The following is a 13,600-nucleotide window of genomic DNA, read 5'->3' as shown; positions in this document are numbered from 1 at the left end:
CTGGTAAGCACCAGATATGTGTGTATGTTAAATACAAATTGGTGGCTATGCTTAAGGAGGTACCAAACACCTGGTTATGCAGAGCATATCAATAAGGCCACTTGCCAATTATAAATCAAACTTAAAATAGTTTAATGATGAAATCTTGGCTAATCATAAGCATATGGAAAAAGTATGTTTGGCACATATTTGTAGTTGTATCAAATATCATGTTTTCATAGTTAAGTAATTATAAGAAATAGTGTTTAGGTAATGGCGTGGCCACACAGACAAAAGAGAGACCTCCAAAAACAGTAATTTTGCTAGTAGAACCTTGGAATACCCTAAGTCAGAGGTAGCAAGAAGAGAAAGGGAATGGGTCATAGGATGACAGATGGTAGATTTCATTAAAAGACTGAGGAACAGTGACATGAATCCTCCCCGTCACTGGTGTTTGATACAGGATGAAGACTTTAAACAAAAGAATTCTGATATTGAAGGCTGAATAACAGATTGGGCATTAGGAAATGTCTGGCTGCTACATGGACTCAAGACTAATTAGGAGAGCACCATCTACCATGAAGAGGGAACTTTCTGGTTTTACCCTGCTCTTATGTACAATGAACTAGGGATATAGCAATCCGATTCTGCATTAACTGCCACGAGAACAAGAATTTTCAGAGAAGCATCGATCAGACCGTCAAACCTCAGAGGGAAGGTAGGGGAGGGTGGGGGTAAGGGGGAGAGATCAACCAAAGGACTTGTATGCATGCATATAAGCCTAACCAATGGACACAGATACCAGAGGGGTGAGGGCATGAGTGGGGGGGGGGATTGGGGGGACAAGGACACATACGTAATATCTTCTATATATGTATATAAAAGCCTAAGTGACCATTATGACAGAATGACCCGAATGACCAGTCGACCAGTGGCTATGACGGGCACTGACCACCACAGGACAGATGCTCAATGCAGGAGCTGCCCCCTAGTAGTCAGTGCGCTCCCACAGCCAACCTCCTGCAGCCCCTCCCCCCATGCTGGCCGGGCGCCCTGATAGGCCATGATCACTGGCCAGGCCAAGGGATGCCACCCATGCACGAATTCATGCACCAGGCTTCTAGTAATCAATAAAGAAAAAATATTTAAAAAAAGAATTTTCACATGCGCAGAGAATATGAATTCAAGACACAGACGCTTTTATTTATTTTTATTTTTGATTCCTTACCTGAAGATGTATTCATTGATTTTAGAGAGAGAGGAAGGGAGAAAGAGAGAGAGAGGGAGAGGGAGAGAGAAACATCGATGTGAGAGAGAAACATTGATTGGTTGCCACCTGTATGCACCCTCACTGGGAATTGAACCTGCAACCCTTTTGGTGCACTGGATGATGCTCCAACCAACTGAGCCACCCAGACAGGGAAAGACACAGACATTTTTAAATCTAGGTCTTCATGTGTAAATATAAATAGGTAATAAAGAATCACCAAATATTTAGTGAAAAGTAAAAAACAAACAAACCGTGAAAGGTCACCACACTCAACCAACACAATAACTAAGTCTAAGGAAATAGTAAATAGAGAAAGAAAAAGAATTCATAAATATGGATAAACAGGTTTTAGAGAAAGACTTATAATACTCTTATATTATTAATATCTCACATTCATAAAATAAAAAAATCTTCTGTTCAAAAAAGGAAAGCAGGTTTCTTATTTGTAAGCAATCTAATTCATACAGGCTAGCTTAAGCATAAGCAAATATTTATTGAGTGGCTACTATGTGCCAACTAGTCTTTTAGATTTTGGGGATACAGAAGAAAGCAAAACAGACAAATCCCTGTCCTAAGGAGCTTATATTTCACCAGGATACAAGAGACAATAAAGAACTATATGACTCAGGAAATGATATCAAGCTGAATAAAGGAGACAGCAAATAACAAGGATGTGCGTGTGTGTGTGTGTGTGTGTGTGCGCTCGTGCACGCTATTGTAGTTGGTGTGATCAGAGAAGGCCTCTCTAAAAAGATAATATTTGAACTAGGAATTAAAGGAAGTGATGACATGAACCAAGAGGATAGAGGAAGAATGTTCCAAGCAAAAGGAGTGTCTAGGTTTTAAAAATATGTATCTATTTTAATTATAATATCTGTAGAAACTTTATTAAATTTATTGCAGTAACACTGGTTAATAATATTCTATAAGTCTAAGGTGTACAACTTTATAAAATGACATCTGCATACTCTATTGTGTACTCACACCCAAAGCCTAGTCTTCTTTTGTCACCATGCATTTGATCCCCTTTACCCTCTTTGCCCTCTCCTACCCCCCTCCTCTCTGGTAACCACCATTCTGTTGTATTTATGAGTTTGTTTTATTAATAGTAAAGAGACCAGTGTGGCTTCAGTGGGGTGAGTGAGGAAGAATGGTGGATGTTAAAAAGAAAGTGACAAGAATAGGCTAAATTATATGGGATCTTGTAGACCACTGTAGTTTGGATTTCAGTAAGATGTATGAAAAGCCATTGTAGGGTTACGAGCAGAAGACTGATGCAATCAGGCTTACATTTTAACAATTTCACTCTGGTGGTTGTGTAGACAATAGACTAGAGAGGGCAAAGGTAAAGTGGAGAGACCAGTTAGTAGGCTACTACAGTGATACAGGAATGAGATGACTGTGGCTTGGAGCAGGGTCTTAGGAGTGGGGAGAAGGATTTATGGTCAGACTCTGGATATATTTAAAAGGAAATATGGACAGGATTTGCTAGTGGATTGAATTTGGGGCATGAAAGGGGGAGAGAGAGAGAGAGAGAGAGAGAGAGAGAGAGAGAGAGAGAGAGAACAAAGATAACTCGAAGATTTTTGCCTGAAGAACTAGAATAACTAAGGAGCTATTTATTCTAATAAAAAAAATTGCAGAACTAATTTATTTTGTTGGAGAAAGAAGAGCTGAGTTTTTTGACATGTTAAGTAGGAGATGTCTATTGAACATCTAAGTGGAGATGTTGAGTAAGCAGTGGAATATATTATTCTGGAGTTCAAGGGAGGGATCTTAGGCTATAGATATTAATTTGAGAGTCCTCTATATATAGAAGGCATTTAAAGTCATGAGACTGGATGAGATCAGCTAAAGAATGAGTGTAGAGAAGAAAAGAGGACCAAAGATTGAGTCTTGCATTACTTCAATATTTTGCAACTGGATACTAAAATATCACCAAAGAATACTGAGAAGAAATAACCAGTGAGATAGGAGAAGAAGTATAAAGAGGTGTCCTGGAAGCCAACTAAAAGAAGTGTTTCAAGGAGAGGATAGCCAGAGAACATATATACATAACCCACAGACACAGACAATAGTGTGGTGATGGCCCAAGGGAAGGGGGTGCTGAGGCTGGATGGAGGTAGGGAGAGTATAGAGACATCTGTAACAGTGTCAACAATAAAAATAAAGTTAAAATACTGGCAGGTCAAGTATGATGAAGACTGTTAATTAACCTTTGAAATTAGCAATATGGAAGTCATTGGTAACCTTAACAAGGGGTCATCAGGTGAGCGTGAGAATGGAGTATGTATTAGATATTGGAGGATTAAGGAGAGAGTAGATAGTATAAAATAGTCATCTAGGGAGTGGGCATAAAATGTCATAACATTGCCAGGCAGCACTAAAGGCCCTCTGAGGTTAATGGCCATAAATTTGAAGACTAAAATTAAATGGATCAAACCAGTTGATATGGGAACAGAATAAATGGAGACTTGAATTTAATCAGGTTTGGGTTTTCCCAGGTGAGTAAGATGAATGGAAAGAGCAGCAAAAGAATTAATGGTATATGCCTGGGAGTGCTTATAATGATGTGCCATGAAATACCAAGTCAAATAAGAAGACAAGTAGCAGTAAAAAGTAGCAGGGTTAATGGATTGGAGGTCCCAGTAGGGTGAAGAAAATGTTAGGAATCTGGCATTAGAAGCAGTGAGCAGAAAAGATAGAAAGAAATGGTTTGCAAAGGGGATGCTAAAATTGGGATTATGTACATGGTGCAGTTATTTATTAAGGAAAGGCTGGAAAACCAATCTTAAAGCTCATTTTCCAGAAACAATTGCCTAGGACTAATGCCACAGAATCTGCCTGATAAGAAAAACTGTTGCTCCGCATTAGATGCCAAGAAATTGACTTTGCTGCAACAGCTACTGATGCCAGCACTGATGCCACTACTTTAATTAAGAACTTGACCTTGCAATCTCTGCCATCCTCCAAAGCCAAGTTCCTTCACTACCACCTATTCCAGCAAAAATAAAAACCACACAGTATTACTTTATGCATGTCTTCAATTCCAAATCAAAGTGTCATGTTAGGGCATCTGATTGGTAGACCTAAGTCATATTTCTACATCTTAGTTTCAGTACAGACTAGAAGTGTGAGTTTTGACTTCAACATTTGAGAGGTAAAAATTATAATGTAAGATTTTCTCAACTATAGAAAGGCTATTCATTATATTTTGGTCAGACACAAATATGACAAATGTCTACTATAGAGGTTTTAGAAATGAAAAACATAATTGCCAAAAATTTACCCATTACTAAAGGGGTGAGTAGCAGTACACTAAAACAAGAATAACTTAGTTGAAGATTGAATACGTTCTCCCAGGATTCAATACAAAAAAACCATCAAACAAAAGGTAAGAAAACTTACGAGCCATAGAGATCTTTATGAAAAACTCCGTGTCTGTTTAATGAAAGTTCCAGAAAGAAAAGGAAGGGAAGGGAAGAGAAGGGAGATGCAAAGATAGAAACAGAGACAGAAAAGAAGAAAAGAATGTGAGGGAGGAGAAGGAATAAAAGAAATACTAAACTAAAATTTCCTTAAACTGAAGAATGACTTCAGTGTTCAGATTTAAGGAGCCCATTAAGCGGGAATAATGGGAAGAATGACACGTGCCTAGACAGATCTTTGTAAAAAAAAAAAAATTAAGCTTTAAAGTCAAAGAAAATATCCCCAAGGCACCTTTGTACAGTGCATAAACTACACATCCCTGTGAGGTAGCTCTGCTGGATTACTAACATATCCCTCCACCAAAATAAACTCAGATGCATTGGAGATTTATTGAAAAAATGAAATTATCAAAATATAAGAAGTACTAGAAGAAAACATGGGGAGATATGGCCTAAAGCTAGATGTCAATCTCATAATGGAAAAGATTGATCAGTTTAACTACCTAACAATTTAAAACATTTGCAAAGCATGAAGTATTATAAATAAAGTTAAAAGGCCAATGGCAAAGTGCTAAAAAAAATAATGTTTATGCCAGAGGTCTAACTGCCTTCATGCTTTTAAAAAATATTTAATTGAATTTATTGGAGTGACATTGGTTAATAAAATTTTATAGGTTCCAGATGCACAATTCTATAATATATCATCTGTATATTGTATCGTGTGTTCACCATCCCAAGTCAAGTTTCCTTCCATCACCATTTATCTCCTGTTTACCCTCTTCTACCTACCTCTACCCTACTTTCCCTCTGGCAATCACCATACTGTTGTCTGTGTCTATGAGGTTTTATTTATTTTTTGCTTAATTCCTTCACCTATAACCCCCCCCCAAACCTCCCTCCCCTCTGACAGCTGTTAGTCTGTTCTCTGTATCTGTGAGTCTGTTTCTATTTTGTTTGTTAGTTTATTTTGTTCATTACATTCCACATATGAGTGAAATCATATGATACTGGTTTTTCTCTTACTGGCTTATTTCACTTAGCATAATACTCTCCAAATCCATCCATGCTCTTGCAAATGGTAGGATTTCCTTCTTTTTTACCACCATGTAATATTCCATCACACACTGGCCATTTCTATGTCTTCTTTGGATAAATCTTTATTCAAATCCTTTGCCCATTTTTCAATTCAGTTATTTGTGTGGCTTTTGTGTTGTTGAGTTGGAAGGTTTCTCTGTCCATTGTGGAAACAAGTTTCTAATCAGATATGTGACTTATGAACATTTTCTCCCATTCTATTGGTTGTAGTTTCATTTTCTTGATGATATGTTTGGCAGCAAAAAAGGTTTTAATTTTAAAGAAGTACAATTTATCTATTTCTTCTTTTTGTCATGTGTGCTTTTGTTATTATATCTAAGAAGACTTTGCCTAATCCAAGGTCACAGAGTTTTACTCATATCCTTCATTGGGTCTATGATCCATTTTGAGTTAATTTGTGTATATGGTTTGAAGTAGAGGTCCAACTTCATTCTTTTGTCTGTAGCTATCCAGTTGTTCCGTCACTATTTGTTCAAAAGACTATTCGTTCCCCCATTAAATTGTCCTGACACTGCTCTAATTCATGAACATGAATGTTCTTCCACTTATTTAGGTCTTCTTTAATTTCTTTCAACATTTTATAATTTTCACTGGACAAGTCTTGCACTTTTATTAAATTTAAACCTAAGTATTTTATCTTTTATGATGATATTGCAAATGAATTAGGTTTCTTCATTTCATTTTCAGATAACACATAGTAGCTAGTGTATAAAAACGTGTGATTTAGAGAAGTTGCTCAGGAAGTTTTCTACAAATAATAATCATGGACTGACTGTTGAGTAATAGTAATAGACTAAAACAAGTCATTTGTATTGGTAAGTAGTAATCCATTGTATGAATATAACCATTCATTCGCTGTAATTGGTGCAGAATTTGCAATATAACTGTAAAAATTGTTTGGGTCTTGATGAATTCACATAGTCTAACTAAAGAACGAAGACATTATTAGTGCCTAAAACTCAGAATTATAGTTCAAACCAAGCAGGAAAAAGGGAAAGCAAAAACCCTTTCTAGTTCTTTTCATGTTTTATCCCAGTTTCTCTGAATTCTTTCACCTTCACATTTTGCTTTAGTAAAAGCAAAGTTAACAAGAGTACAATCTTCTCAGTCAGCTGAAAGCTATTTTAGAAGCTGTTACCCTTCTGCTCCCTGTTTATTTAGTAGGCATACAATAGACACTAATCCTACTATAGAGAAGTAGTATGGCATGGGAGTTAAAGGTGTGAGCTCTGGAGTCAGACTGCCTAAGTTCAAATTCCATTTATGGCATAGTCACTATTTGGCCTAAGGAAGCTTACCATTACCTCTCTTGGCCCCAATTGTCCCATCCTAAAATGGGGAGGACATTCCTTACTTGGAGGATTTTTTTTATTAGGGTTATATGTATAACATACTTAGAAAAATACAGTGTTAATGCTCAATAAATGCTGGCATGTCATTAATATTACATGACAATCAGTTGGCACATAAGGAGACAAACATGGCTATCTTCAGCCTGGGGAGATTCAAAAACAAATAAAATATCTCATTTTAATCTTAAGACATCTGTATTCTCTTCACCTATTGGGGGAGGGCATTTGTAAGAGACTGTGTTTTTAAAAATTGGGGACATGAAGAGGAAAGTGCTCAGAAGGGATAGTGAAGTACATCAAGAAATCAGAGGAGAGAACTAGGAAAGAGGAGATATTTAGAAGGAGAAGAAACCAAGGAGGCCAGAGAAAGGAAAGTAGGTGGTTGGGGAGAGGGAGTATAACAATAATAAGTTTCATAAAGGTAGTGGAGAGGGGTGGGGAAAGGGTAGGAGGGAGGGAGACTGACTTTGTAATACAGAGCTAAGAGCTTTATTGAAGTTTAACAGAAAAGAAACCCTTGTTTGAAAGGAAGAGACTGGCTATATTTAGTACTGGGTAGGATGTCAGTTCTGAAAATAAACTGCTCCCAGAACCGAATGTAATCCTCTGTGCTGTTGTCACCTGTAACAGGCTGTCCTCCCTTGTAGGAGAGTGTGGAACATGGACACATTAGTGACCTCAAAGCTCCTGCCATTCCCAGCTTTGTCTCTTTATCTCATTGCTGTTTTAAACCTTGTTATTAAGATGGAGAAAAAAGTTGCATAGCTGAAAAAAGTGAAGGGTATGCTGGTATATATGTAAAGCAGGGAAATGTTCCGCTAAGTAAATACCAGAATCTAAACACCATGTGGCCAGATGCTCAATAAAATATTCACCACCACCATGGTACACTTTTGGTACATGAATGTGGACACAGGGGCCCAGTAGGAAGTGTGACAGGCCATATAAAAATACGTACTTGAGGCACACTATAAGTGGCCTAGAGGTAAGTTCTGTGGTGATGGCATGCCTGTGCAACTTAGGGCATGCAGACAGGCCAAAGTCAGTATACATACATTCAGAAAAGACAGAGACATTTACACACACACACACACACACACACACACACACACACACACACACACATTTTGTGTTGGGAAAATATAGGTGATGCTTTTCACTGAAATGGAAAAAAAAATCAGAAAAAAACAGGTATTTTGATGGCAGAAAATATAAATAGAGTTCCAGAATTCTAACTTCCAATTCTATCTTCTCATCACTCCCACTGTTACTCCTCTCTCATCTGACCTGTTGCAATAACCTCCTACTTATTCTCTCTGCTTCCACCCCAAGTCCCTCTCCCAAATACGTACTCCATAGGACAGCCACGGTGATCTTTTTAAAATTACCAATCATATTACATCACTCCTCTAGACAAAAACCTACAATATCTTCTCTAAATGCAAAATTGTTAACATGGCCTATGAGACTCCACATGATCCAGTTCTGTGCTGGTTTCATTTTCTCCCCTTACTCCTTCCACTCTACACATGCTAATCTCTTTGTTCTTCCTAGAACATGCCAAGCACATGCTGGCCTCAGAGATTTGCATGTACTGTTCCCTCCATGTGGAAGTTGCTGTCCCCATATAGTTTATTCGAGACTCAGCTCAAATGACACCTAATGAGAGAGACTTTCCATAACCACCATACATAAAATAGCAATCCCCATTACCCTACATCACCTTTGGTGGATAAATGAAGATGATGGGTGGGAATTTCTGATCGGCTGTTGGATATTTGGGTCTAGAGTTAAGCTAGGAAGTCTGGCCCAGAGATATAGATTTGGGAGTTTCCATTACTCCAGGCAAGGAAAATAGTGCTTGTAATGGATCTAGAGGTAAGAGAAAGCATGGTACATTCAGGAGCCATATGGGATTCTTTGAAAACGCAGATTCTCTGGGTCTTACCCAATATCTCCTGAGTAAGAATCTCTGGAAGTAAGGCTTAGCAATATGTAGATTGATAAAATTTCACATATGATGCTGATGTGCAGTCCTGGTTGAGAATCACTGCTTAAAAGGTACAATTCTATTCTCTCCACCAAATTTACTAGCAATCTCCAAATTGCCAAACCAGTAGATACTTCATATCTTTTATGTATCTCACTTGACCAATCTGTTGCAATTGATAGTTGATCATTCAACTTCAAATATACTTTCTTAGCTGCCAGATACCACACACTCATGATTCTCCTGACTCATATATGGTCATCCCTTCTCAGTCTATGTTATAGACTTCTTTCCTGCCAATCCCTTAAATACCTGCGCTCTCTGGGGTTTTGACTTCTACCTTTCTGTCACTCTAACATTCTGCACACTCTCTCTGACTAGACTCATCTATTCACATGACGTAAATCTGTACACTATGAGTGCCCATATTTCTATTCTTGATCCATATCCTCTGTTAAGCTCAAAACCCGTGTTTAATATTACCTGCATTACCATTTAGATATTACATAGGCATCTCAATCCCAATGTACTCAAAGGTATTTTAAGTGTTCCCTCCAAATTTCAGTAAATGATGCAATTAACACACCACATCTAATAGGTCAAAGTCTTGGTGATTCTATATTCTACTGATCATCCACTTTTCTTTATCCACACTGTCCCTATCTTCATTCAAGCCACAATTACCTGTCATCTGATTTAATGATCAATTATATTGCAGTTTATGTGTTTGTATGTATAGTTATTCTACTAGACTGAGTAATGAGAGGATAAGACTACTCATTCATTCATTCAACCAGTATGTATTGAGGGCCTAGTAGATGACATATTATGTCACAATTCATCTCTGTGTCTTTCTTTACATCAAATATATTGCCTGATACTGAGTAGGTACTCAGTAAATGTTTGTTTTATTTAATTACATTGAAGCATACTATGTTACAGATAAAAAAATGGGGCCTAGAGATGAGAAATGACCTTCCAAACCCACACGGCAGGTTAGGATACTGGGATTTACAGTTCCTTACTCTTAGTGCAGCTTTCTTTCCACAGGACCACATTGTCCCTCCAGTCTACAATTCTATACTCTCCCAGGTCATTTTTTTCTCTCTGACTTTTCTATACCATGATCTTATTATTGATGATATTGCTCCTATATTGTTTGCCAGTTTCTTTGGAAAAGAAAATAATTATCACCAGCCCTATAGGTTTTTGGTTAAGAAATTCCATTTCCTTGGCATTATTTACTTCTTCTGGCATCACCACTGCTGAGTCAGGATGCCCATAGATTTTCATCTGGTACTTCTTCTTCTTTTTTATCCTCACCTGAGGATATTTTTCCATTGATTTTTAGAGAAAGTGGAAAAGAGAGGGAAAGAGAGAGAAAAATATTGATATGAGAGAAACACATTGATTGGTTGCCTCCTGCATGTGCCCTGACCAGGGCCCGGGCCAAGGAGAAGCCTGCAAACTAGGTACTTGCCCTTGACTGGAATCGAACCTGGGACCTTTCTGTCCACAGGCCCACGCTTTATCCAAAATCGGCTAGGGCTCATCTGTTACTTCTAAAGAGCTACTCTTGACTCCAGTAGACAGTAATGAAAGGATAGAACTGGCCTCATATAGGAACTTACAGGCTCTCAAATGTATTTGGGCTCTATTCTGGGAAAAAGAGAATAAGGAAATATTTTCAGAATTTGTGCAGAATACGTGTTTCATGCAGACAAAATAAGAGAGAATTGGTTGTAATTATAGGCTGAGAGAATTTGATATTTGATTTGGTTTATGGATGAAGATTCTGATAATGATTATTTTAGACACTGAATTGGACTATCATACAAACTTGGTTTTTCATATATAATCTATTTCCACTTGCTACAATTTAGGAAAACCTAAATAAGCTTAGTACATTCCAGGAATATGAATAAAACATGTGGGTGGTGCCTTCTAGAGAAAATTTCTGCTCTTGACTTGCTAAGGCTATGAGTGTAGGGTACCCTCCTTAGAATGGTTTACAAAACATGTTGTTGTCACATCTTTGTGTCTTTGTTCATTATGCTATCTCTGCTTGCAATCATTTTTATTTGTTCTTTTGAGTATCTTTTCTTTTCCAGGAATTATACTGAGTTTGGGAGATCCAGTGATGGTTCTATTTGCAGTTCATCCTGTCATCCTTTATGCTACCTCTTGACTTCTGCACATGCTATTCCCACTGGCTGTAATGTCCTTCTCATCCTTCAAATTTATATTTCAATGTCACCTTTTCTAGGAAGCATTCCATAACCCCCTCAATACTGGATGAGGTGTATTTTCTCTCTGCTTCTTTCCATTGCACTTATTCTTTATTATATTTGTCTATTTGTTATCTTCCCTGCCAAAGTATGAGCCCCTGGGGAGCAAGGATTCATTTATTAATTATGTATTAATAAATAATATCTAATTATACATTTGACCCTTGAACAATGCACTGACCCCCTGAACAGTTGAAAATCCTTGTATAACTTATGACTCCCCCAAAACTTAAGTTGTTCCTCAGTATCAATGAGGAGTTTGGTTACTGAAATTCCCACAGATACCAAAATCCACAGATGATCAAGTCCCCTATATAAAATGAAATAGAACAATGCATACAATCAGCTCTCTGTATCCACAGACACCCAGCCACAGATCAAAAACAGTACAGGTATTTATCAAAACATTCAACCTGTCTTATGTTAAGAGGAGAGAAGTGGAATGTATAGAGTTGGAGAATAACTTGATTGACAGGCAGAGTAATTTAGACTTAATGCTTTAGAAATTAGAAATAAGTTTTTGATATAATGGAATAAAGCATGAAAATAAACCATATTTAAGGAAGATATATTTAGCACATATCTGTTCAAATTTAAAGCTGGACTTTAAAAAACAAAGGAATTTCAAATAGAAAGAATCTCTTGCCTCTCCTATAGGCTACATTAGGGTGAGAAAAAGTTCTTAATATTCACATCTACTGTTCATTGAGCACTTATTATATTCCAGACACATGATATACCTTTTAAATGCAAGACTGTATTCAATCTATAGGAATTAGCATAATCCTATGATGTAAGTACTTCCATTTTAAAGATGAAGAAACAGGTTGAGAGAGATGAATTGAGTTGCTCAAAGTCAGACAGCTCATAAAGTGAGACACAAAATTGGAACCCTGGTCTGTTTGACCTGAATCTAGTAAGTACAGTGCTTGGCACAAAGTTGATGTACAATCAATACCCGCTAAAAAATGGTGGATGAAATATCAGCAAATCTATCCTCTTGTGTGGATGAATTTACAGATTAGCTTTAATAGTTTTTATAATTTTGATAAGCTCAAGTCAATGTTAAGAGTAAGGAAGAGGTTTGAGCCACAAAAGAGAAGAATTTACAAAGGAAAATCTTTTGACTCTGGAAATTCTGATTTGTTTAGAAATTACACACACACACACACACACACATAATGGATATGTACATTGTATATACATTCACACACACATACACATCAACAAAACAGTGTGGAACAACTTTGCCACGCATGCACTCACATGCACATGCAGACCCATGTAAGCATTCATGTTTTTAATCTCGTGTTTTCTTTACCCTCCTGAGAGGGTGTAAATAGAATGTCAGAGCTAGAAGGTATCTTAGCAATTACCTAATCAGATCACCTCCTGTATGTAGAAATTGAGGCACTAGATAGAGGTAAAGTAAATTGCAAAGGTCACACAAGGAATTAGAGTAAGATTAAGAATCTGAGTTTCCTGACTCACAGGTTTGTTTTACTCTTAACTGTCACCATTTACCTTCTCAATTTTATCGATGGGATAACCAAAGCATCCTAAGAATGTTGATGGTCAAGCTCCTGCTACTTGTCTATTGAAGCAGGACTTGAAATCAGATCTCTTTTATTTTAAATATGAGGCTTGTTTTCATCTAAGTGCTTCTGTCTGGGTGCCCAGAAGGAAGACCCCTTCCTATTGAATTAAACGGTGAACTGAGGATAATTTACAGAAAACTCCGTCCTTTGGTTTCAGAGAAAATGTCCAAAGCTGCTTTATTTTCAGAAGCCTGGCGGCCCCAACGAGGCTCCCCTGGAAACAGGGATTCTGTCTTCCTTACTGAATCCGCAACACCTAGCACAAAGGAAGGCTCTCAAACATATTTGTTGAATATATGACATACTAAAGGCAGAAAGGGAAAGTAGGTTGGTTAATGGTTTCCCAATGGATGATGGATGGATAATCTTTATTAGCGCTGAAAAAAGTGGGAATGAATGTAGAAAAGACGTGGGAGAAACCCTTAAACAAAGGAGAAGCTCTGTCTCCATCTGATTGAAGCTGCAATCACTCAGCAAGGGCTGAGTGGCTCTGTAGGACTGTGGTTGGCAGAGATATTTAAATAAGGCCTCCTTAAAATTGTTACTCTCCACCCCGCCCCCATTCCCCTTTAAATCCTGTTTCAGTCATTACCCAGGGAC

The 13,600-nt window shown here is 37.5% G+C and overlaps 1 protein-coding gene across 3 annotated transcripts in view; it reads left to right on the top strand.

Moving 5' to 3' along the window:
* SPRY3 (sprouty RTK signaling antagonist 3) overlaps window positions 1–13,600 on the top strand; it is a 72,821-nt gene that overhangs the window by 45,907 nt on the left and 13,314 nt on the right. The gene's annotated exons all lie outside the window — the stretch shown is intronic.

Source organism: Myotis daubentonii, chromosome X (assembly GCF_963259705.1).
Source record: "Myotis daubentonii chromosome X, mMyoDau2.1, whole genome shotgun sequence".
Classification (NCBI taxonomy): domain Eukaryota; kingdom Metazoa; phylum Chordata; class Mammalia; order Chiroptera; family Vespertilionidae; genus Myotis; species Myotis daubentonii.
This window is presented reverse-complemented; position numbering and strand designations above follow the sequence as displayed.